Source organism: Dermacentor silvarum, chromosome 5 (assembly GCF_013339745.2).
Source record: "Dermacentor silvarum isolate Dsil-2018 chromosome 5, BIME_Dsil_1.4, whole genome shotgun sequence".
Classification (NCBI taxonomy): Eukaryota; Metazoa; Arthropoda; class Arachnida; order Ixodida; family Ixodidae; genus Dermacentor; species Dermacentor silvarum.
The window spans coordinates 128,965,037-128,989,937 of record NC_051158.1 but is presented as its reverse complement, the minus strand read 5'-3'; the positions used below and the strand labels follow the sequence as shown (position 1 = coordinate 128,989,937).

The following is a 24,901-nucleotide window of genomic DNA, read 5'->3' as shown; positions in this document are numbered from 1 at the left end:
CAGTAGCACCATTGCGCACGATTCAAACGAGAAGGATTTCAAGGAAGCGTTTCAAAGTTGTCAAGCTGGCTAGAGATGTGCAAACTCTGGTTTGACCTTATTTCCCAAAAACATCTGCTACGTCGACTCCTCAAGGCACTCCGGGGATAAAAGCATCACATAAATGCCAATTTAGCCGCAGAATTCGTCGCACAAACTTGGCGCAAAGCTATATATACTGGTGTGAAGTGCTTCTAGAACGCCAGCTGCTTCATGCCGCTGAATAATGGTTCAGCCCGCTTTTTGTTTCATTTCTTCCTTTATTTCTCATGTCATACTGGCACAAGTTCAAGTTCAAGTTCAAGTTTATTCTTCTTCTAGTACAGACTAGAAACGTCCTCCGGGGCTAAAAGCTGCTGTCAGCAGCTTGACTGGACCCGGGAGGCGTTGCACATGGCAGAGCGATAACAATAACATTTTTGGTATAAAACTAAAGCAAAAAATTTACTAAACAAAGACGTAAACTAAACAAATTTACAACTCAGATGCATGCTTATGACAGGATATGTAAGATTCAACAACAGACATTTTTGTACAAATAAAACATGAAAGACAAAAACATGGTCATGTTATATACATTGTTATACATGAATATATATGTTTACAGGTTAACGAAATACATCTTCAACTCTTTAGGAGAGAAATTAGTAGCATGAACATGATTATTTAGAATTTTCCGCAAATTGTGTTTAATAGATTGCAACTTATATTCGGTGCGAAAGCAATATAGCTGCGTAAATGAGGTTTTTATCTTCTGGTAGGCTTGCTTAGGTTTGGTAAAGAAAAGTTGCTTTGACATGTGTCATGTGTTTGCGGTATACCTGCAGTAGTGGCGGCTGGTTGTATCTGTTCGTTGCGTTTCTGGCATTGCCGGTAGATGTTTTGAAAAGCGTATCAGCAGCTGTGAAGGTGACCTGGCTATCACAACCAGGGACGCAACTAGTGGATGAAGAAGCGATATATGGGACACCATGACATCTGTGTTTTACGTATAAAATCAACAAATGTGCAGCTGTATCGAATGGGAATCGTAATTACTGTACAAAGGAAAATAAGGTTTATCGTGTTTAATAAACTTCAACTAGTTCTGTGGTAGCATAGTTTATTTAGTGTTTATGCTTTAGGAAGAAGGAACCATCTCGTTTAATAAGCACTTTCAATTAAAAAAACGGTCCCCAATCCACGCTGTGAAGGTGGTTGGACGGCGAAGCTGTAAACGGCAACTGCAGAACGACTACCCATTGCGAAGTAGCTTGAAATTATTCACATGGTGACATTCACATGCACTTTACCTAATGGATAGCCTAAGAGGTTTGAACGACCTGCGACACCGCTGCTTCGTGCACCTACAAGGAGTGGGCCAGAGAGAAGATAAATGCATTTAACCACACATTCGCCACGCCTCCAATCCATACTGCTCTTCAGGAGTTCTCACTATACGTGGCCTTCCCATAGCACTGTCAGAACCCAAATCACTTCCTAGGTGTGTTCTTCTTTTACGTGCAACAGTGTAGTGACGTCACGTCCTGCTTCGTATGCTACAGTTGCCGCCATCCGGCTAGTGCAGCTTATATAACCGTAATCTTAACGGGAAACGCTTCTGTCGTACGCTATGCGTGAAGGCGTGCTTTCTGGTTCTTTTGTTTTCTTTCATGATGATGATCTATGGACATCCCATTTGAAACGGGTAGAGACAAATAGTCACCAAGCCAGCTTGATTTATTCAGGTAGGCTGTACATTTTTTTTTCATTCTAGCATTTTTGTATACACCTCTCTAATTTTGCTCCTCAAAGCTTCACTATCTATGCTTTTAACATATCCTGTCGTGTCAATCTCTTCCCTGCTTCCTCCCCCCGCCCCCCACCCAATTGTCTAAAAGTCTAGCTCATCTCGACTCCCGACCGGTTGCTGCTTCCGTTCACTTTAAGCCCAATCGCTTCTGGAACGTGTACATTACCTACGGGTCTGACTGGGCTGAATCCCTTCCCATTTCAAAAGGATGTGTTGGATGGACTCAGAATGTTTGCTGCAGCATACACATGCCTCATGTTGTGGCGAATATTTGGTACCACATGCAAAGAAAGTCTCGATGGGCGCTTCTTCCCAAGTAACACAGAACGTAGCGTAAACGTTGCCTGATTGTAACAAATGTCAGGCAACCTTAAACAGCCAACCACAACGTTGAATGTACGTTGCCAGCTGTACGTTCAAGTGATGTCACAAATAAATGTCACAGCAACGTCCCGACACCCACGTTGTGTCAACGTTGCATGTAAACATCAATTTAACGTGTAAATGGTATCAATGTAGCAACGTTACAAAACAGCACGTTCCCAAAACGTTGCTGGAGGTCATCAATAGTGACATTAATGTGATGCCAAGCTGCTGTAGCATTTCGCATGTATACGTTCATGCAACTATAAGATATTTTCATTTTCAACTGAACATTCATCTTTATCATACAGTGAGGTATGGAGCTGTATAGTGGTTATGCAGTAATTAATATCTTCTAAGGAACACCACGTTAAATTATGTTTATTATGCTTCTCCACAGATAAGATCTGCTACAAATTATATCAAACGGCAGAAGCGTTCACATGGAAAAAATGCTAATTGTTGCAACGGTTCACCTATAGTAGACAAAGTTACGCATAAAAGTATTCCCTTCTTCCACACCAAATGCACAAGACTTTGTGACTGCTTGCACGCCACTTGCTTCCAAAAGTGGAAACATTAAGCAAGGGCCATCATGAATAGGCACAAGCCCCATGATACGAGCTGCATAAAAATGACGAACACATCCACACTGTACAGTGGATACACACAGATCATATCTACTTGTCCATATGAAAAACAGTGCATTTTTTTTTCAGTTCACGTATGGTTTACATCATAGAAACGGCACTAGAGCAAAGGACTATAAGCCACCAAAACGACTGCAAACACATCGTACACCAGCGCACATTTGTTTCACACACCTCACAGGACACATGCACGCTGCAGACGTCTTTTTTTAGGAGGAATCTTCGCGAGCCGCACGATAAACACAGAAGGTACGGATGACAGGGGCAAAACCCGCGCACATTCAACACACCGACACGAAAGGAAATGCGGACGATACGGGTGTAACCTGCGCCACACGAGCTATCAACCCTCGTGGATTTGATCCTTTCCGCCTGAAACAGTCACAACGCGCACGGAAACATCGAACACTGCACATCTGTACCTCCGATATCGTGTCAACAATTCCTGAGGCTACAATTCATGTTGACGACATCAGAAAGTTATTTAAAACTAAGTGACGGCGTAGGAAAAGTAGGCAGCATCGCTAAACGTCATGGATTGGCTTCGAGACAGCTTCGAGACAGCCCAAACCGTTTAAATCACGCCACAGCGACGGCTTGATAAGGATAACGTAAGCTGATCTCGAAGGCCATGCTTATGCTGGCTGCAGACGGCGGAAGCAATTCAAAGGTAAAATACGTTATAAAATTTCTTTCTACGCCAAACTATAGTGTAAAATATAGATTGTTCTACGGTTGTTTTGTCTTGCAACATCTATACGTAGTTGTGTGTAACCCGGCAGAAAATTTTAGTATGTGATTGTACTGGTTAATATTTTTGTCATCACAGAGGCCACAACAGTCTCACAAGTATGCAGGTGGCGCTATTGTTTTTCCTCCGTGTTCTGTGATGGCGGTCGTATGTGCGGCGTGCTACAAGCGTCGCGTTTACTTGATCGTGTGTTTTTGTGTTTGCAGTTATGAAGTGGGTCGCAGTTGGCGTGCACAGAAGTGCCTGAAGATGCCTTGTGTCATGCTACAAACTCGCCGTATGCGTGGCGCGCCAGGCAAATGTGGCCCAACGATTTTATGCCGTGGAGTGCGACCCCTTTGTTCTCGTGGAAAGTTGGGTGGACGTCGCAAAGAAATATTGTGTGTTGGGCGCGCCTCAGCTCGTCCACTACGCAGCGGCATGTATGCGGGAAGTAACATCGTCGACGCAGCACCGGCAACTTGGAGAGCGCTTCGCGACCGCGTCGTACCATTCAAAAGGTAAGTAATCGTGCTGGCTAACTACACGCGTGTTGTGTGAGCTTCTCGTGTGTGCATAGCGTGCGCGAGCGTATGAAATAGAAGTCGCGCGACAACAGTGATACCTGTGCTGACGCTTGCTGAGCGCTGGTTGTCAGCACTTAGTTACGCAAGTTTATTGCTTCGATGCGGAATTGAAAATCTTGATAAGCGTTTTCTTCCGATGAGAAATACAACGTTCGAAAATAATCGTGTTCATCATGCGCGTGCTGCGCGTGAGCTCCCGCTTTTCTGCTGAAGTTGCGTAATAACGACTCATTTGCCTCTTCACCGATTCTTATTGCAATGACGTTTCCTTGCCTTGACTTTGTAAATAATATCTGCTTACGAAGTTTTCAGTTTACGACAGTCTTAGAGAAAAAAAAATAAGCAATCACAGCTTGCTACTAGTCCAACTTACTTTTTAAGACAAGATGTTTTGACATACCTTATACGTAACTAAACATGACAGGGGAAAGTTAAACTGAGTCATGAAAAAAAAATGAATTGTTTTGTAAACATTTCTTTGCTATGTGCTGCTGCGTGTCAATAATTTTACTGTGATGAAAGGGTCCCCATTATCAAGACATTCATCAGTGACTTCTACTTTGGGCTCTGTTGCCACCCTGCAATAATGCAAACATTGTTTTTGTGACTATATTTAGATGCTCCATGCATGTGTAGACAATTTTACAGCTTTATAAAGCTATGTGCCACTGCTATAAGTTAACACAGAACTTATTTTATAGGGGCGAGGCTCTGACCCATAACAGTGCCCACATAACGGAGGAGCCACGAGGCCCCTTGGCTATGCCTGCCGTAGTGCAACGTGTAATCTGGATGGTCGGGTCAGGTATGTATGTAGTGTACGTGTTCCAAAAAGCATCTCGGTATCATTCGTGGATAAGTTAATCGACATTAGTCAACACAGCTTCCTAAATAGGCCAAATGTTTATGCAACTTGCTGTTTATTTGTGTTCATAGCTGTTATGCACACCTTATTGTGTTCTATATAAAAGTAGACCTAACATGTCCTGATGTTAAGTATTTTTTCTTGCATCAGTTTTAAGTTAGGTAGGCAAATATCTATCGGTATGTATACTTGTGCATATACTTTCTACATATTGGCTAGTGTTTTAGCTACACGAAACAGCCTATGTTGTCACTACTCTCAAGTCAAATTTATGGTTGATGCGCCGCTTGTTTTTGTTGGGCACTTACACTTCTGTGGTGTCTTAAGCACTGTAGATGCCTGACAGCTGAAGTATTGCAGCAGTAGACAGTTTTAGTTTAGCATACGCTATGTCATTGCGTACGCTATAAAATAGCAGGTCATCACTGCGCATGTGCAGAACGCTATCCGTATGCATGCTATTTCTCAGATTTAGCATTACCGTCTGGGCGTGGTCTGCGTAGTTTACATTAAATATGGCGGCGGTCCCCGCTGCCTGCTTCGAATTGAATTTGGCGTGGCTTTTGCAGAATTCGCTTCGTTCGTAGCAAATGACTGCGTAAACAGCTTTCGCTTACCCTCAGGCCGCTTCGACAACAGTGTAATATGGTTAACCTTGTGGAGTTTTCGAGATCGCTTCTCGTTTCGAACGACACGAAGCCGAATGAGGGAAACCTTCAAGATATGTCAGTGCCACCTGTCAGTGAAGTCGAGAGATCGGTGCCATCGAGATCGGAAGATCTCGCAGGCCAACTAAGACTGTAATAAACGTGTGCTGTTTAGCATACGCTGTACTATAGCGTATAGGCGTACGCTATTAGTTGCATATGCTATACTAAAACTGTCTAGTGTCGAAGCTAACTGGCACTTACTATTGCTACAGTATGCCAACAGATACCTATCACCGTATTTGTGCATTTTCCAAGAACCAACCGTGTTTGCTAGGTGAAATTTGTAGTGTACTTATGAGTTTGCCGGTCAGTTCATGTAACTTTTCAGGATAGAATTTACATGGGGAGGAAAAGGGTACCATACAACATGACTGCTGCTAGCTGACCATTTATTTTGATGGAAGGATTAAAAATAGCAACACTGCATGTGTGCTTATGTTGTGCACAATTTCTTTCAGAGGGAAGGCGTAAGTTGTAATATAAAGGCATAAAATCACAATAAATGGTATTTGTGTAAAAAGGAAAGTAAATATGGCGCAGACTAACTTCAATCACTTGTCATCTAGAAAGGATGCCTTTTATTTCATGAATTGATCATGGGGTCTGGCTCGCATGTCTTGTTTATGTGGTATGCCTCACTGATCTCTCGTGCCAATTTTTCACCGTAGGTGAAAACAGATGATCTTAATCCAGCCTGAAGTCCTATCGCGGCAATGCACGGCCAAACTGGATGAGCATGCTGGTCTTTTGAGTGAAATATGGGAATTTATTTGGCACATTTAGTTACCGGCCAGTCTGCTCTGTGTACATTTGACCAGGTGTGAAAGGAATACAGTACACTGCCTCTCATACAAACTAGACAAATTTGGTGGTATCTTTAACCAAGCAAACCTCCCTTGCCTGCTCGCCTTTCCCAATTCACTTGTGGACTGTCGTGCATATCCTGCCTACTTTATTTTTCGCTGGAAATGTGCGTGCATAGCAGTCCACATGAGAATTGAGGCTTGCTGAGTTAAAGATGCAACCCAATTTGTCTTGTGTTCGTCAGGGGTAGCAGTCTGTTCCTTTGATCATGTATATATTCGGTCAAATGTACATGGGGCAGACTGGCTGGTGCCTCAACATGTGCCCAGGAGAGCACCATAATTCACTCAAGGGAGAAATATGTTCGTGTCACTTGACGATGCACTGACGCGACTGGTGCTGCGTGCCAGATTTCGATTGTTCATCTATGGCAACCAATTGACCATCAAAATCAGTGACGAATACCACATTAAGGAAATGGGACTGTGTCAGTTATGGAGGTACAAGCTGTATTTGGCTATCACTAATTGCTGAGAGGGTGATTAGAGACAGTTACTAGGAGAGCTCTTTATGTGGTTGGTTGGCACAAACTGTACCTGTTTCTGCACTGCAAAAAGCTGAAAGACTCTACTTGGGCTCACTGAAACTGCTCTTTAAAATAAATTTGAAACAGGGTAAGCTATATAATTTTGTGTGCAGTTCTACACTAATGCCACTGGACGTACCTGCCATTTCCGGTTACATTTATCGCACAGTTAGACATACTTCTTTTTGCTACCAGCATTTATTGACATAAAACCGATGGCCTATTGCACAAGCAATAAAAGCACATCAAAACACTTGGAGTGATGTCAAATTTAGGTAGGTTCATGTAAACAAAGCAAATTAATTGCTTTAATAAGAAAGTTGTGCAGACTGGGTGGGAATAGAACCTGGAGTGTGAAAGGAGCACGCTTCCCTTATGCCACGGCAGCTCTTTGGTTCTGGCTGACCTAAGGTGTGCCTAGTGCGTGTCACACTGTGCACGTCACATTGCAGCCATTTGGTTGACTAAAGGTGCTTTCATGTTCCCCCACGTAAGCAGTCTTAATGTGTCTCTGCCATCTTTTATTGCAGGTACACCTAGGAACTGTTTTATACATTGGCAACGATAACTGGGGCCTGCTCCAGTGCCATGGCCGGGACTCCCTGTTCTGCAAAGAACTGGCATAACTGATGTGGGGAGCCCTGGCGCTCGGCGTAGGAGCGTCACAGGGGCTCCTTGTCGGTGCTTGAAGGACGGCAATGCTGTTGAGAAGCCGACATTGAGCCCCGATAAATTGGAAGCTGTGGGTAGTAAGTATCATTCACATTCTTTCAAGTTTGTTTTTGTAATGTTTGTAACAATACATGTATTGCACCGAAATGATTAACTTTTCAGATGCATTTGATGCATATCTTTCGAAATGTGGTGCCCCTGAGGAGAAAAAATCATCTTTTCATGCTTGGTTTTGGCCGAGCGGTTGAATCGAGTGACAAAGTTTTTCGTGTTTAGGTAGCCCAAGAAACACTAGCGTCTTTAAAAAGAAGCAAAAGCAGAATTAACAAACCAGCTTATTTGTGGCTACTCATGAGTTGCATTTCTTTGTTTAAAAGTGCCTGCGAAGTGGCGCTAACCTACTTATCAGTTCCAGAATTTTCGATTAACACCGCTTCCAAAAGCTCGCGTTCTAATTTGGTTTTTCCACGGCCAGAACTTCCGTATTCGGGTCATCTGCGGATAGCAACGACAACTTTTGCAGTGTAGAGCAATATTCAACCCTTCTCTCGATATGCAACACCTGTAGCGTAGTCGTAGCCGGTCGTTCAGGCACTGGCCGGTCTGTCCCAAGTAAACATGACCACAGTGGCGCGTGGATCACACTTATGCAAGTGTTTTGATGTACAACAAATACTTTCCTGACTACCCGTGATGCGTTTGCACAGTTGTGCCAACTTGCATGACGCAGCGAACACAAGATCCACTCCATACTTCCCTGCGACTTTCCTTAAGTTGTGCGAAACCTTGTGCACATATGGCACAACCGCGAATAAACACCTCTTCTGCGGGGTACCTACAACGTTTACTGACGGCTCTTTGCTCAGCTGTTTAAGCAGGGTTTCTGAAACGGCATGAAGGAGCAGATGTTGGAAACCGGCCTGCTGTAATGCTCTTGCTGCAGGAAATTTTTTCACAAAAACGTTCACAGTTGACAGTAACGCTTGTCCCGTCCGTCTCGCCTCACTCTGTCCCGTCTTTCGCGCTTCACCACACTCAAATATGCATCACCAGCGGGTCCAAAATTCCACTCTTCTGACTACAATTGCTATTCTTGAGGTGAACAAATGAAAAATACACAATTATGTAATCTCAAAAAGACCATAAAAAGTATTTCATCTTTGCACTTCTGGTCTACACACGCCAGTTGCATGTAGCTGCCTCTGCTGAGTGTGGCCTCCAAGATCTGATAACATGCTGAGGGTTGGTTAATGTATACGTAGCACTGTCAATGCAACTGAGTGTGTTGATGCGCAGTAACAGGTACAGTCGCCTCTGCTAATTGACGTTCGCAGGGCTCCAAGAGTTGGTTGAATTATCCGAAAGATGAAATTAACAATGGCAGAATAAAAGCAGGTATTTTAGATCACCCGAGGTGGTCTGTAATGTTTTCCTGCTTTCTCTTGAAGCACAACTCAGCCGACATGCATCAACATGCGCCAACATGTTAAACACTGCCTCAGTGTTAAACTGTAAGCAAAATTTAGGTTGTGGATATTTTGAAAAATAAAAGTAAAGTAAAGGCAAAGTAAAACAGCTTCACACCAAGGGAAGCAGTAGAATTGTTTCTTGAATTTCTTGTTTTTCAGACCTTAGCAGCTGCTGCTCGCATGAGGGGACCCTGTAGAGGCTCACCAAAGCGACATGCTTATGCATTCGAATAAGTGTTTTGTTCCATAGCAATATGTGGTTTCTTGTTTGGACATTGCAGTGCGTTTGAAAGTAAAAAGTCAAATTAACCGAGGTCAAGTTACTGAGAGTTGACTATATATGTGTCATTTTTTGTTGTATTGTTGTGAAGGTAGCCGGCATAAAACTGCCTTTTGCTGTTCTTTTTTCGCTAAGACGCGCCCCAGCTATGCCTTGATAAAGTACGGGCTTGCCAAGTGGCATCTTTTCAGGAAAATCTTACGCCATAACATTGTACTGCTATAGTGAGGAACCACAGAACTAGATCATGGAAGTCTACAAAGCTGAGGACTTGCCAAACTAAGATGCAAGTGTTACAACACAAGTTACCTGCTCGACATGCCACTCAGGCACTTGACTGATGACAAAACATATATTTTGGGAGTTTCGCAGGCTATAAAGACATTGTGTAGACATATCTGAAAAAGAACATTAGGACTTTAAAAAAAGGACAATACCCAATAACAGCCCACGCGGCACTACAGTCCTTAACTACAGTCGACACTACAGTCCATGTCTACAGTCTACTTCGGCACTACAGTCCACACCACACTTCACTCCTTGTCTGTCGTACTCTTTTCGTCCCATCCTAGTGCTGTTTGTTCCCGTCCTAATGATGTACCAACCAGCCCAGACCAGCACACTCCGTCTGGGACTTCATACACGAGGCATAGATGGACCATTTTTGTAATTTCTCCCTTTCTCCGCTATTTACCCCATTTCCCTATATAGTCTTTCAAGCCAGTAGTTTCTATGCACGTACAAATTTATCGGTGAATTGCAGTGCAGATGTAGGCAATGACAGAAGAGTCAAGGCGAGAGACATGCGGCAACTCTTTAACAAAAAGCTTTATTTTTGCTGACCCATGTTTATAGCCGTCAGTCACTGCATTGCACATGCGCAATTTGCACCCTTAGGAAGAAAGTAAACTCTTTGTCTGACAAGTGTATAGAAGGTGTGCGATACACACAGAGCCAAGTCGCGAAATCTTTTCAGCCTCAATTATTTTACGTGTTGATCACCGCTTCTGCTGGAAACAGTACACTGAGCAAACGACGGTTCACAGTCACACGAACTGCAATGGCATTCAAGCCTACCGTCACGCACATTTTTCTTGACATTGTATGAGTGTTCTCTCAGCCGGTGATTGATACAGCGTCCCATTTGACCTATATACTGTTTACCACAAGAGGGATACAATAAACCACGTTGCTAACACAGGTGACAAATAGAATTTGGTGTTTTGTTGCATATGTGTGGCGTGCTGTGACATTGCCTTTGATTACACAACTTTAGAATGAAATGCAATTTTCTTGATATTGTGAGAGCTTATGAATGTAGGGTATGACGGCCAGTTTTATGTCTGTCAGATGCAGTGACCACATGACCTCTACTCTGAAAAGCGCATGCACCGAGTGGTTGCCATGTGATCACTCCATCTGACAGACTTAAAGTGGCTGTCATACCATACATTCATAAGCTGTCTCACAGTATCGTGAAAACTGCAGATCGTTCCAAAGTTAAAGGTGTCTTCTTTGCACCTCAGAAGCTTATAAAGTTGTGTAATCAAAGGAAATGTTTCAGCGCAGCACACAAGTGTAACAAAAATCTGTTCGTCACCTATGTTAGCAACATGAATTACTGTACCCCTCTTTCTTGTGGTAAACAGTACATAGGCCAAACAGGACACTATCAATGACCAACTGAGAGAACACTCATACAATGTCAAGAAAAACGTGCATGACAGTTGGCTTGCATGTTGTTGCAGTTCGTGTGCCTGTGAACCATTGTTTGCTCGGTGTACTGTTGTCAGCAGAAGCGGTGATCAACTAACACGTGAAATTATTGAAGCTGAAAAGATTGCGCGCATTGGCTCTGTGTGTGTCAGCATCTGTACACTTATCAGACACAGTTGACCTTCCTAAGGGTGTGAATTGCACTTGTGCAATGTGATGAGTGACTGCTATAAACATCGGTCGCTGAAAATAAAGCTTTTTGTTGGAAGTCAGCACACGTCTATTGTCTCGTCTTTTCTGTCGTCAATATCTGTGCTGCAATTCACCAATATGTTGTACCAAGTCAAATTTATCACTCACTCATTGGAACTTTCTTTCATCACGAATGAAATGTGGTTTTGGTACCGTGGTAGAGCATTCACATCATTTGTTAATTTTTGTTTTCTTCCAAGACTGAACTGGATGTAACAAGCAGCCGTGGCATTGCAAGGAAGCTTTATGTTAAATGAATATATTGATACTAACGTCTTAACTGCTTAGCGCAATAAAGGAAGTTGTGGGTATTGTTTATTGTGCTTTCCTTGCTCTTGTGTCCAAACTTGTGGCTATAATGGTTAGGTTTTACTGAAATTTGCTTTTGATGTTCTGTATTATTCTCCTGTGTAAAGTCATTATTGTTTGTTTCACAGTTATGCGAAGCTTAAGTTTGTAAGCATTTTTATAGCCTGTTTTCACAGTAAACATGGCTTACGTCAGTGTTTCAGATGGCACTTTATAGTTTGATGTAATTGATGTCTTTGCAGGTTACCGCATTATTGACTTGGAAACCAGTGAGGTCTGGATGCAAGTGAAGCTACCGAGGGAGGCATGTGTGCATCACTTGTGCTGCTGGCCATCCTCTGCAAAAGTGATGGCTGGCTGTCAGTGCTTGGATGACTTTCTGTTACTCTACGCCTTGGGCTGTGTTGACTACTTCACACTTGCTGCCATGTCTGCAAGCTTAGGCAAAAAGACTGGCTGGATGCTTGGCAGGAGATAGTATCCAACCGCAGTGTAACTGTGTTGTGTTGTACATTACAAAGTCAAGGAGGACAGTATTTGTGCTGTTATTAAGAAGTATAAATTGTGTTCGGCCATTGACATAAGGGAACTCGACAAAAAGCAAAAAAATTTGAAGTCTGACCTACATGGCAAGGCAAAATATATTGTGCTGTAGTTGTAGCTGTTAGTAGAGACTTAATATGCGATAGAAGACCTTGATGTTTAATAGAAAATATATTTAAGTGTGTTATCAGTGTGTTATCAGTTTTTAAGTTGCTGTTATATAAGTGTCATTTGTTTGCCAGGATTATGTAAGCAGACGGTAAATAAATGCATGGTTTGACATTATAACCAGGTTTGTCTATGGCATTGACTATTATTTAAGGTGGACCAATGCATATTCATGGGTGTATATTCAACCACGACATATTCCTCCTGCACAAACAATTCCTACATACTAGCGTTTGTTCTTAGCAGCTGATGTTGGCTATTATGCAATTTCTTGAAAGCACATGCAGCTACCGAAACATGATTTTTAGAGCAGTAAGTAAGAAGCAAAGAAACTGATTTTTCTGTGCCCTAAGCATAAATGATATGTTTAAAGAAAATGAACATTTGTAGAAGATTTTTACTTTTCTGCTGTGAGAACCTTTATACGAGAACTCTGCACACTGGGTGTGTATGCTGCTCTCTTGCTGTTATAGCCAAAATGAAAAAGTGTTATGAACCACTTTGTAGCTTTGCATTATGCACTTTTACTTGCAGTCAGCATCTATATACTGTGCTATGGACAACAGCAAGACAAGTCAGGCAAACCACCATGTGAAACACTTTAAAGATTCTGGATTAGGGCGAGTTGGTACTATATATAGTGCAAGACAAATCAGCTGAGCGTACAGCACTGCTGTCAGCATGACACGGCTGACAGCACCGCAAACCCTTAAATATATGTTTGTTTGACAGATTATGCATTCTAGTAGTTTTCATGTGCATATGCATGAAAATGTAAACAAGAATTGGTGAAAAACAGCATTCTTTTACGTAGATATATCTTGTGTATCTTACCACCACAAGGTAAGATACACAGATACACAAGATATATACTTAAAAGAATGCTGTTTTTCACCAATTCTTGTTTCACATTCTCATGCATATGCAACATGAAAACTACTAGAATGCATAATATGTCAAGCAAATATAAATTTAAGGGTTTGCGGTGCTGTCAGCCGTGGCATGCTGACAGCACTGCTGTTATGCATGTCTAAATATTCTGCAATGTAATTTGAGTGTTGCTTGAATGTCATACACGTACGTTGCCTGAAAGCGCAAGTGACATAAGGCAACATCCACATTACGTTGTCAGGAAGTTCCCTTAACGTTATGTCAACGTCGTGAACGTGCTGCTCAATGCTGCCACAACGTTGCGGCCCAACGTTGTCTGGCGATCAAAAAAGAGGACATTAGCAGCATGTAGGCAACGTTATACACCGACATTTGTGCACATTCAGAGAACGTTATGTCAACATTTTGCGTTACTTGGGTTAGCAGCGCATGCTGTATGTCTTGCACAAAGCATATTCTGATGATTCCTAGGCGGGGCGCAGAAAAGCAATTTCAAACGTCTGGATGGGTGGGCCGACGTAGCAAAAACACGGTTTTCTTCTTTCGGCCATGAGGGAACGGTGGCTTGCGGTAAGTCAAAAAACGATCAAGATCAGCATGTTTACATGCGCGGTGGGCGATGCTTGCCACAATTGAGGCAAAACGCACCAACCAAAGGGAGACTCTCGAAGCGCGCTTATATAAAAAGCAGATTGAACACAAGAGGCAATGCTCAACCACAACGAGACGACACACGCAGCGGCGCGAGCGCTAACCAACCGCTTCCCGACGAGAGGCTGTCCGACGTGGTTCGGAGCCAAGGACCGCATGAGGGGCTGTAACGACATCACGAAGGCCTACCGCCTGGCTAGCAGGACTCCCCCACCCCCACACCCGAGGCTGAGTCGAGCGGAGGCGGTACTACTGAGACGGCTCCAGACCAGATCGCTACCGAGCCCGGGACTGATGCATCGCATGTACCTCGAAACATACCCGACCGCCAAGTGCAAGGTCTACCGGAGGGAGATGGCATATCACACGCATATCTTGTGAGACTGCATCAAACACTCAAAGGAAGCAAGATCAAGAACGATCCCGCAGCCGCCCGAGCAGCCGCGAAGACCTACAATCAAGACCAACTGCTCTGGGCTGTCCAGCAGGTCGTCGGGGCGCTTGAAAGGCAGGGACTTAGCGAACCGGCAACGACAAGCGGAGGCCCGCGCCAAGTAACGGCAACCCCGTAGACGAAGTACGCCCTCGTCCGGGTGATCGAGCACCCCAACTGCAGGCACAAATAAAGTTTGTTCCAAACCAATCTAATCAGATCCCGTAGTAAAGTTGTCCCCCTTGCGAAGACAAGTGAGTTGTCATTCTCTTTTAAAGAGCAGGAATCCGCTATGTCTGCTCTGTTAGAGGGCAAGAGAACGTACTTCGCTTTTTAAGGCGTTATTTGGCGTTCATCTTGCGTACCCATCGGCACTAATACTGCGCTCAATCAGCTGGTTCACTATGCCGGTTGCTGTTGTTATTGTCATTAACACATTGATCCTCAGGACTGCTGCTTCATCGAGAAGAACCGCGATCTGTCGCTGCGTTCAATTTAAAATGTGCACTCATTATTTGTATGCACTGCCCAATTTTATACTCTCAAATTTACTGAACAATCACATATTTTGTTTTTCGTATATTTTTAGTTTAATTTAACACACCTCCTGAAATATGAGCTACGTCCTTTGCCCCTCACCCGTATCGCACCCGATACGGATTGACCTCGATCGAAATAGAGTGGTACTACACCGCCACCTTAGATCGCCAGCTCGATCCGGAACCCTTGAATCGCAATCCGTACGTCGCGATCGGTCGCAATGTCTGATGTGTGTATTACAATTTTAGCTGTACATGAAGCAAATTTGTTAGGACCTGCTCATTGACAACGCGCACGCTAGAGCTCAGCCTGCTCTATCCGGACTGTTGGGCTGTGTAGTAGCGAACATTGACGATCGAGATAAAAAATTCGTTCTTGATGCGGCTTGATCTCGACAGTTTGTGCTCGTCTGACATCGCTTTACATAGCATGAGCTTTGCAAACTTCGTGCACCCTTCTGTCGTTGGCAGTAGCTCTTTGCTGCTCTGAATCATCATTGTAATCATAGAGGAGCACACAGGGGGGTCTGGGAGGCTATGGCCTTCCTGGCCTGCTAGGAGGGGGAGGGAGGAGCAGATCGAGTGCTCAGTCGTTAGTTGCTGGCCCCATGGGCGGTTTCAATGGCTGCTTTTGTCACTTGTTTAGCGGGACATTGCGCTCTCTGCCAGTTATGCTTCGATCATTCAGCTACTGCTTTCGAAAGAGGTGAAGACAGGGTGCACAAGCATGAGGACCTTTACCTAAGTGAGGTAATGCCTACTAGCTTGAAAATGACAATAACAAGTTTTTGTTGCGGTATTTTATTCCTTAGACCATGTTACGTCTGTCTCAATTGTGCAATAACGAGCATTTAAAAGAAACCGACATATTTATGGCTGCATGACAATCAACATATCGTGGAATTTCTTGCACAAAAGTAGACAGTCATTAATACTGTATCCTTGCCCCAGTTTACATCAGTCTTTAATGTATAATAACAAGTCATTAAAAGTAAGCCGTGGACAAAACATTGCCAACAGCAAGAGCGCATGGCAATGTAGAAGTGCGGTAACGATTACTCAATCAACAGGAAATAATAAAATCTATGGTGGTGTTTATTTCACATTGAATATGATTTAACTACGTCAGGGTGAATAGCTTGCGAAAAGGAAACTAAATGGGGGTGAGTGGATGCTGCAGTGTAGTTTATCCACTCTAGTAAAATTCGTGTATGCGCCTATGATCATAATGAGTTCAGGATGAGAATTTAATTATCAATGTGCTATTGTAGCTGCTTGCGAAATTAAAATGTGAAAGTTGGAACAGCAGGGGGCTGTCGCAAAGAGGCAAAAAGATGTGAGGCGACTCATGTTCCAACAAATGATAAGGCCTTGATGGAAATTCCGCACAAGAATAAGCAAGGACGAGAGAGAGATTACACAAAAGAAGCATTAGCTAGTGACATTACGTTGATTGGGAAGGAAGGTTTAATCAAAATATTAAAAGGAAGTCCTTGTGCCCATCGTCCCATTAAGCAGTCAAGCTATCTCTATAAAACATTTTTGTATGTTAGAGCACGGCCGGGCTCGACTGGCGCGCGCGCTCGCTTCTTACGGCCTTCGCATCGGGGCTAGTTCATGCCTATCGCCGCTGCTTGGAGGGGGGCGCTGCGACCCCACCCTGCTTAAAGTCACTGGAAAAAACCCTGCTCAGCGGTTCCCAGCCGATCTGTGCAGCGCGCGCAACGCTGGAAGATTGGGTCGGGCGCGCTTCTTACCTCACCGTGCATTCAAGAACAAGTCGCCTAATTGTAGAGGACGCGTAAATGGTTCATCTAGGCTTCTTATAAATGGATACAGTGTAACCGTATTAATACATATCGAGCTTCTTTAAGTTCACTGGGGATGCATGCGCCGGGAGAACAGCTCTCCGCCATCAAATGCATTTTGAGGAATGAAAATTAATATTTATTGCTCGTATGCACTTACAATGATTGCCATACTTTCAGGCGAAAACTCTTACGGACACAGTAGCTCACCAAATGTGTCTTATTCACAATTACAATCAAAAGTGTTTCCTTGGCGGCTTGTGTACAGAGGCCGAAGGCTTCTCGTTTTCGTCAGTCAGTTGGTTTGACTGATTTACAAGGAGTATTCTCAGAAACTTCTCGGAAATTAGATTTGCGGATCGTATCGCATGACTGTCGTCAACACCTTCAGGGCAGCTCAAGATGGGAGCGCGTTGTATACTAGGGCTGGACTGCTCTTTCGAGTACTTCTAGAACACTCCTGCGTGGTAGGTGTCCGGAGGCTTTCTCGAAAAAGAAAACGCTCTTATATATTTATTTTTATTTTATAAATACTGCAGTCACCATGCAGTGATTTTAGCAGGGTGGTACAAGCATAACGAATACATTGGTATGTACAGAAAATGCACAGGTTAATAAAAAAACTGTTATATGAATAAATACAAAACGTACAGGTTCGGCACACGCAACGTTACACTAAAGAAGTAAAACACTGTCACTGGAAACATGCCACAAACAAAATAATGCCACTGTAAACATGATAAGAAAAAATTTAATGTTGGCGCAGAGACGACGTAATTTTTTAGCTGGTCCCAGTGCACTATTGTGCGCGGAAAAAAAGAATGCTTAAAAGAGTTGCTGCGTGAGGAAAAAGGAGTTATAGTGAAATTATGTATTTGCCGAGTAGCGTATCCGGAGGAGAAGGCTACGATCTTTGCTATGTCCATCTTATAATTCCCCTTTATTAGTTGACGCTATCTTGTCAAAAAGCGCTAGAAACTCGGGCTAGAAACTCGATCATTGCTTGGGAACTGGTGAAAAGAAACACCGGGTGCTTTCCCGGAACGGGACTTGCAATACGGAAGACAGCAATGCACCATCACACAGCAGTTATATACCGATGTGCAATGAACGGCGCCAAGTCTTGGCTGTGGCAGCGCGTACTAAAGGCTGTACGACCGTCTTCAGGAGCCCCCAAATTACTGCATACTGAACAACACTGACAGATCACCGAATAAAATGCGCGGGAAAACGATCGTGCGAGCGTGAAGGCAAGCGCATGTACGCGGAGCAGGGGAAGAAGGGTCAGGGTCGCAGCGCCCCTACCGCCGACGGGCGGCGAAACGTGCTGAGAAACTCTCCCATTGTTTCCCCGACGGGTGAGAAGGCCGTAAGAAGCGAGCGCGCGCGCCAGTCGAGCCCGGCCGTGGTTAGAGTTAGGCGAGCAGCTTTAGTTCGTTTCATGGCTTCTCTGTTATTAGGCAATCTATATTTTGATCTCAATGCAAGACTTTCTTCCCGGATTACTACTTTGTAGGTCGTTGATAACTAAGACTTTCGTAAATATTGGACCAATGACGAGGTGCCTTTGGTTTGAATTCTTTGTAGTTTGCTTCTTACATCTTCAGAAACAAACTAGGAGGAGTGCAGCCTGACTTGCAGATACAGTTTCAGTTTATTATCCGTTCAATACAATGATTATGTAAACGATACTATACAGACGAGGTTCCCAAAGTCAAAGACTGCAACGGGACCCTCGGTTCAAATTAAAAAAATGTATACAAGGCGTGGGTTAAAGCAGCAAAATTAACAACGTTGAAAGAAGACAAAAGAACGCGCGAAATGCAATACAATGGTAAGATACAAAAAACAAGGAAATGCCTATATCAACAGGCGTAATTATACAGAACAAAATATTATCGGGCATGAAACTATTTACAAAGAATAAAACACTTCAATTCATGTTTGAATGTATTCAATGATGATGTTTGTTTAAGAGAATGTGGCAGGTCCTTCCATATTTTTATCGCTGAAAACGAGGACGTCATTTTTCCATAGTTGGTGGTACATTTCGGTAGGAGAAAGTTGTTATTATGCGCAAACCTAGTGGAATTGGTATTAGTAAGTAAGTTGAAGTCAACAAATTCGTAAGAAAGCTGTTTGTTAAGCAATTTAAAGAAGTAAATACTTAAATGATACTTAAACGAGCCAGATACAGGTAGAATAGAGTTAGCCTTAAGAAGCGGGAGAGCATCTGAATAAAAGGAACTGTTGGTGATTATGCAAATGGCCTGGTTCTGTATGTGTTGAATAGACGAGAGGTGACAGCTATATGTGTTTCCCCAGGAAGCAATACCATAGGTGATATGACTATGAATGAATGCAAAGTATAGAGATAGTAATGCGTGTTCTGAAAAAAACGCTCGTGATTTAATCAATGCTCTTATGCCTTAAGCTGTTTTTTGTTGAACAAATGCAATATGGTTAGTAAATTTCAAGTTAGCATCTAATTTTATATCAAGGAATGACACACAGTCCGCGGCAGCAATAGGATGACTGTCGAGGGTAACTTGGGGTATACAAGGTAACATCCTCTGTTTTCTTTTAAATATCATGAACTGAGTTTTAACGGGGTTTAAAATTAAGTGATTAAACTGACACCATTCTACAACTTTCGCTAGTTCATTGTTCAGTTTATGGAGTAAGGTTGGTGAACACTTGTCTGACAGGGAAATGGTGGTATCATCAGCATTTAGGATTGTATTAGAAATATAAAGAAAATCAGATAAGTCGTTAATGTAAATGCAAAACAACAAGGGTCCCAGTATTGAGCCCTGTAGTACCCCTTGATTAATTACTTTTGATTCGGAATAAGTACCCCTTACACAGACTGGTTGCTCGCGGTCAAGTAAGTAATTTTTTTAGAAAAGTTTAAGCTGGACCTGTTATACCTAACGATTCTAGTTTGTTAAAACAAAATGGGATGATTAACAGTGTCAAAAGCTTTAATAAAGTCTGGCAATACTGAGCCAACGAATTCAGCTCTATTAATAGAACATCTGATGTAATCGCTTAATGCTATAAAAGCTAGGCTAGTCGAACTGCCAGGACGAAAACCAAATTGACAAGGCTTTAATAGTTAAAATTTTGTTAGGTAGCTGTTTAAACGCTTCAGAAATAATTCATCGATAAGTTTCATCGATGGAGGACAAAATAGAGATTGGGCGATAATTGGACACCTGAGATTTATCACCTTTTTCATAAACAGGAATTATTTTGGCCTTCTTAAGCGAACTGGGAAAGATGCAACATTTGTAAATTATATTAATTATGTAGCTCGGTGTTTCAGCAATACGAGGAGCAACAAGTTTTAAGTGGTAGGCAGATACATTATCTAGTCCTGGGCTAGCTTTTTTTTTTCAGATTTCATATGGCAGAACAGACCTCATCGGCTGAGACAGGAAAAAGAAAGAAGGTATGATTGCAACGCTTTAACGGATATGAACAGGCTATCGGACTATTATTGTACACTTCATAGAAGTAATTACTAAATGAATTGGCTATACAGGATGATTCGGTGCAGGTTTCATTTTTATAATTTATTTTATCAATGGTTATACCACGCTGGGGTGTATTCAGAAATTCATTGAAAAGTTGCCACTGCTTCTTAGGATAATTTCTGGAACTAAATGAGCTGATTCTATTGCAACTTTCGGGGTATTTGTTCTTCGGTGAGCATTTTCTCTAAAGCCTTCTAACCGTAACAGAACACATGCGTGCAAACATCACAGAACTGCATAATATTGAGCTGCTCCAAAGTGATTCGCGGGAGTGAACGGATGCATGCATGTTGTCCATATAGAAAATGCTGACAAAAAGCGGTACTTAAAGCGGACAACTGGCCTAGTGGGAAAATTGATATTTCATCATTTCCAGCGCTTCAAAGAAATAGGAAAAATGAAGAGAAGAGGTAAGACGCAAGGACAGGCAGGGCGCTCGTCTTCAACTGATTGTAGCACACGAACGGGTGCGGGTATGCAGAGGCCTTCATTGATCATGCGCCAACACACGGCGAAACCTAGACGCACGCTTCAAGACAATGAGCCGGTGTTCGCACGTCTTATTGAGGGCTGAGCTCGAGAAATTGGCACCTATGCCACGCTTAACCACCTTTGAGTGAACCGAACTGTAATTTAAGACGGCCGTTTTTATCCCAGTTGATAGCAAGCGTGATCTCCGAGGGAAATATAGAGGTCAAGGGACTGCATGCAATCGTCGACAGGCATCTCATGAGCTTAGAATGCAGGATGGATGGTTGTGGCCCCTATACCAGGGTTCCACTGGCACGAGCGGCTCACTAGGTTTGGTCCATAAGAGTCAATTGGCTCTCCCGGCCCACGCCCGCATGCCATGCCTCCCGCTGCCTATTCCCCAGTAGTGCATGTCTGAGTATTATTGGGCTGTCTATGGGCGGAGGCTTCTTGGGGCACTCCAATGGGAGGTGTTTTAGCATGCGTGTGTCTGTGCACTACGGGCACTCGTCAGTGAACCTCGTGGGGTGTATTCTGTTTAGGTGGTGCACGCTGAGCTATGTATTCGTCTGAATACGACGCCTGCCCCTCTCCTACTGGCTGTTTCAATCCGATCAAGGACGTCCAATGCGACTCCGCTACTGTCTTTGCTCTATAAGGCCGTCACGAGAATTCGGTGGAAGGTCGTCGCTGGTCCTCGCCGTTGCTCGGACGTTTATTCATCGAGCACTACGATCTGCCCTCGCGTTCCCTGCCAGTCCCTCGTGTCTCGGACGCCATATGTGGTGGTCCACCACCATATCTGGGGGTGATGGACGCCATATGCGGTGTGGTGGCCTTCAAGTTGATTGCTCAAAATTTTTATTATTGCCTGGGGTGCCCTCCCATTTAGAAACAATCAACAAGCTGCTTGTGAGTCGGATAATACGACAGCCACATTGATTTTGTGCTCGGCGTCCTGAATGGCCAAGGCGATGGCTGCAGCCTCTGCCACGTCAATGCCTCCTTTAATCAATCAATCTGTTCATTTCCGTCTTTCGTGTACACGATAGAACGAAAATAGGCGGCAAGAGAAAAAACTGCTTTGTCGCAGCTTGACTGAGCTCTTGACTGAACTAGATGCTTGATTCCCGCCGCGTCGCTCGCTTTCCCATTGGGGCGGCGGTTCCCTTAGTTCTGCATAAATTCCGTGAGGCGGCCCTCGTTGCCTTTTCAACTTCAGGCGGTGGCGGCAGCGGCGGCCGAATGGTTCCGCCGGCGCGTTGATAGCGCCTGCCGCCTCCGAGACTGAAACAGATGCACGGTAATCTCAGACGCTGCAGCACGTGATCTAGGTTGCAGACGTGTGCCACAAGCAGCGCTCGTAGCCTTTTCGCGGCGATGAAAAAAGGGAGAGGGCACGGAACCGCGTTTATTGGACCACACGGCAGGCATCTGGTAAAGAAGGCATTGACCATGCATACCGAGGAGGTTTTAAAGATGCCATTGTTATGTTGTTCCGACCCGTAGAGACAATGGTGAGCTTGTCAGAGCTGGTTCGACTAGCATCCGTGTAATACATTCCCCGTCCCATGCCGAAACATTTGTGAATAGTCTTTGCCCTTGCTCTGTGTCGTCCCGGACGGTACTTGGGAAGCATGTTCTTGGGAATTGGGGCCACCGCAATGTGCGATCGAACGTTGCGGTCTTTCTGTATCGTTTCCTCCCCGCAATACTGGGGCCTCAGTGTAAAGCCTAACCTCTCCATTACTTCCCTGCCCTGAGATGAAGATTCTGAACATACAACGTCGCGACTGCGTATACTATTCAAAAGTATTGTGCAGGCCTAGCCCCTCGAATCTCTCTCTGCTAGCGCATCCGGGAAGACCAAGGGCGGCTTTGAAGGCTTTTCTGATTATTCTGTTTGCCTGTATTATCTCTTGGTTCGTCAAGGCCTGATACGAAAGGGCATATGTGATCCAGCTGATTACGAATGCGTGAACCAGGCTGATGGTCTCTTCCTCAGTTAGGCTGTCTCTGCTTGTTTCAGAGACAGCCTTTTTGTCTGATCTCATTTGTCTGATGGCCCTACCATTTGTCTGAAGCCGCAACCCCTCCCTCACGCGCTGCCTTTCGCGCTGTCCTCCCTTGCGCCCCGTCGCAAGATACGCATTTGGTGCCGCAGCTAAACGTTACCCTCCCTCCCTCCCCTACCCCACACAGCCTTTCGCGCTACGGAAGAAGTCGCGTTTGCTCTCCGCAGTGCGCTCGATCAGCTTTCACTCGCACAGAACGCAGACGGCCAATGAGAGTTTTTTTTTCTACATCCGGACGTGACCATCGATGACTGATCGAGCCCTTAGCAGCTTCACTGTAAAACAGCTCGGTCTCTCCACTTCACTACTGGCGACGCCATATACATAAAGGTAGCATTACAACAATTGCCTACTGTAATCATACGACGTGCTCGAACAAACCCTTGGCATATAGCTTGCAGGCTTGCAGGAGCGAAGGAAAGACATTGCTGACCCGAATCGACGTCAGAAAAGAACCACGAGCCGTGGCTTCAAGTGCCACGGCCAGGTGCCGTCTTTATTTTCTTATGTGGGCGCGCGCTATCCGGGTCCAACGCGCCGCACAAAGGAGGGCGCTACACGGCCTAGACTGGAAGTTGAAACCGGACGGTGGGCCGACTATAGCACTCTAGCACGAGTTCAGGCTGTGGTTTTCCGTCGCGGTCTCCACGTAAGCTGGCGTCACACACGCCGTGAACGAGGCGCCAACGCTGGGTCGAATTCGAAAGCCGACTTATCAACACCCGCAAATAAACCCACGAAAACAAGGACAATTAGTAACGGGCCCTCTGGTGCGCCCGCGAACGCCGGTTGTGGTCTAAAGACGCAGTCAGAGCCCAGGGTTGTCAAAACACAGCAAAATATATTCTTCCAAACAAGGCAGTTACATACACATGTGCACACTTAGGCTAGACACATCACAATACTGAATTCAGATGGGTATTCACAAAACACAGGAAAATAATTAACGACAAGCACTAAGAGTCCAACACGTAAAGTGCAAAATAAATAGCAACACCAAGTGTCCAATCGTATTCCAAGTGTCCAAATGGCGTAGCTCAATGCAAATCTCTAAGAAGGAACTTCTTCCGGAAATGCAAACGCTCGAGGAACTCGTCGACTAGCTTGCCGGGGAATCCCCTTATTCCGCAGACGGTCAGTCTTCACGTTACATCTCTTCACCGGCGCGGTCTGATCCTCCATCAGATTCCCGCAGGGCGCTTTTATACCTTTCACCGGGGATTCTGGAACCTTCGGTCACAATTGGAATCCCGTAGCATGGCCAAAGCCTGGGAATCTAGTCAATTCTCGCATCTTCGACCGCCGCCGTCGGAGCGTCGTCTAGGGGTGGGGGTGACTCATCCTGTTGGCGCGCGCTCGGGCTGTACTAATCTGTCTCTCTCTCGACTCGCCGGTGAGAAGGTGTCTCGGCGCGCGTAAAGCCCCTCGATCTTGAAAGTTGCCACACTCGCGTTCATCCTCAACTTTCCTCGGATTTCTCCGTTCAGCGTGCCGCGCGCGGTGCGCATGCGGACGATTGTTTATTCGGCCCTTTCAAGTTTTATATGGGAATGCATCCCTTGTGAAACTGTCATGACGAAAGTACGCTTCCTATAGAACGGCGTGACAATTTTTTTGTAGCGTTAGCTACACTGGCCTAGCCAAGCCCGTTTCGCGCGGCACATCAAGAGCCGTGCTGCGCGTGCGCAAGGATCAGTGATGTCACACGGCTGGCGCACCGGAGCCACCGGAGCCGGCACCTCTCGCGCACTCCGCCGCCGCCGCGCGCGCGACTCACCGCCGCCGGTCTGCGCATTCCAGAGGAGTGACGTCGTAGCCGTGGTAGACGCACTGGCGCCGGCGCGCGCTCGCTGTGCAGTCGCCGTCTGACACTGCGCTGGAGCCGCTGCGCTTCTGACTGGCGTTTGCCAGTGTGGTATAGCCATGGAGAAGGAGAGCGCAAATGCTGCTCAACAGCGC

The 24,901-nt window shown here is 44.7% G+C and overlaps 1 long non-coding RNA gene across 1 annotated transcript; it reads left to right on the top strand.

Annotated features, from left to right (window-relative positions):
* The first annotated feature begins 2,142 nt into the window (after positions 1 to 2,142).
* Positions 2,143 to 13,842, top strand: LOC125946001 (uncharacterized). The gene is made up of 4 exons (XR_007467306.1): positions 2,143 to 4,095; positions 4,863 to 4,966; positions 7,657 to 7,875; positions 12,067 to 13,842. It is a non-coding gene; the product is annotated as an uncharacterized LOC125946001 (long non-coding RNA).
* The last annotated feature ends 11,059 nt before the right edge of the window (positions 13,843 to 24,901 follow it).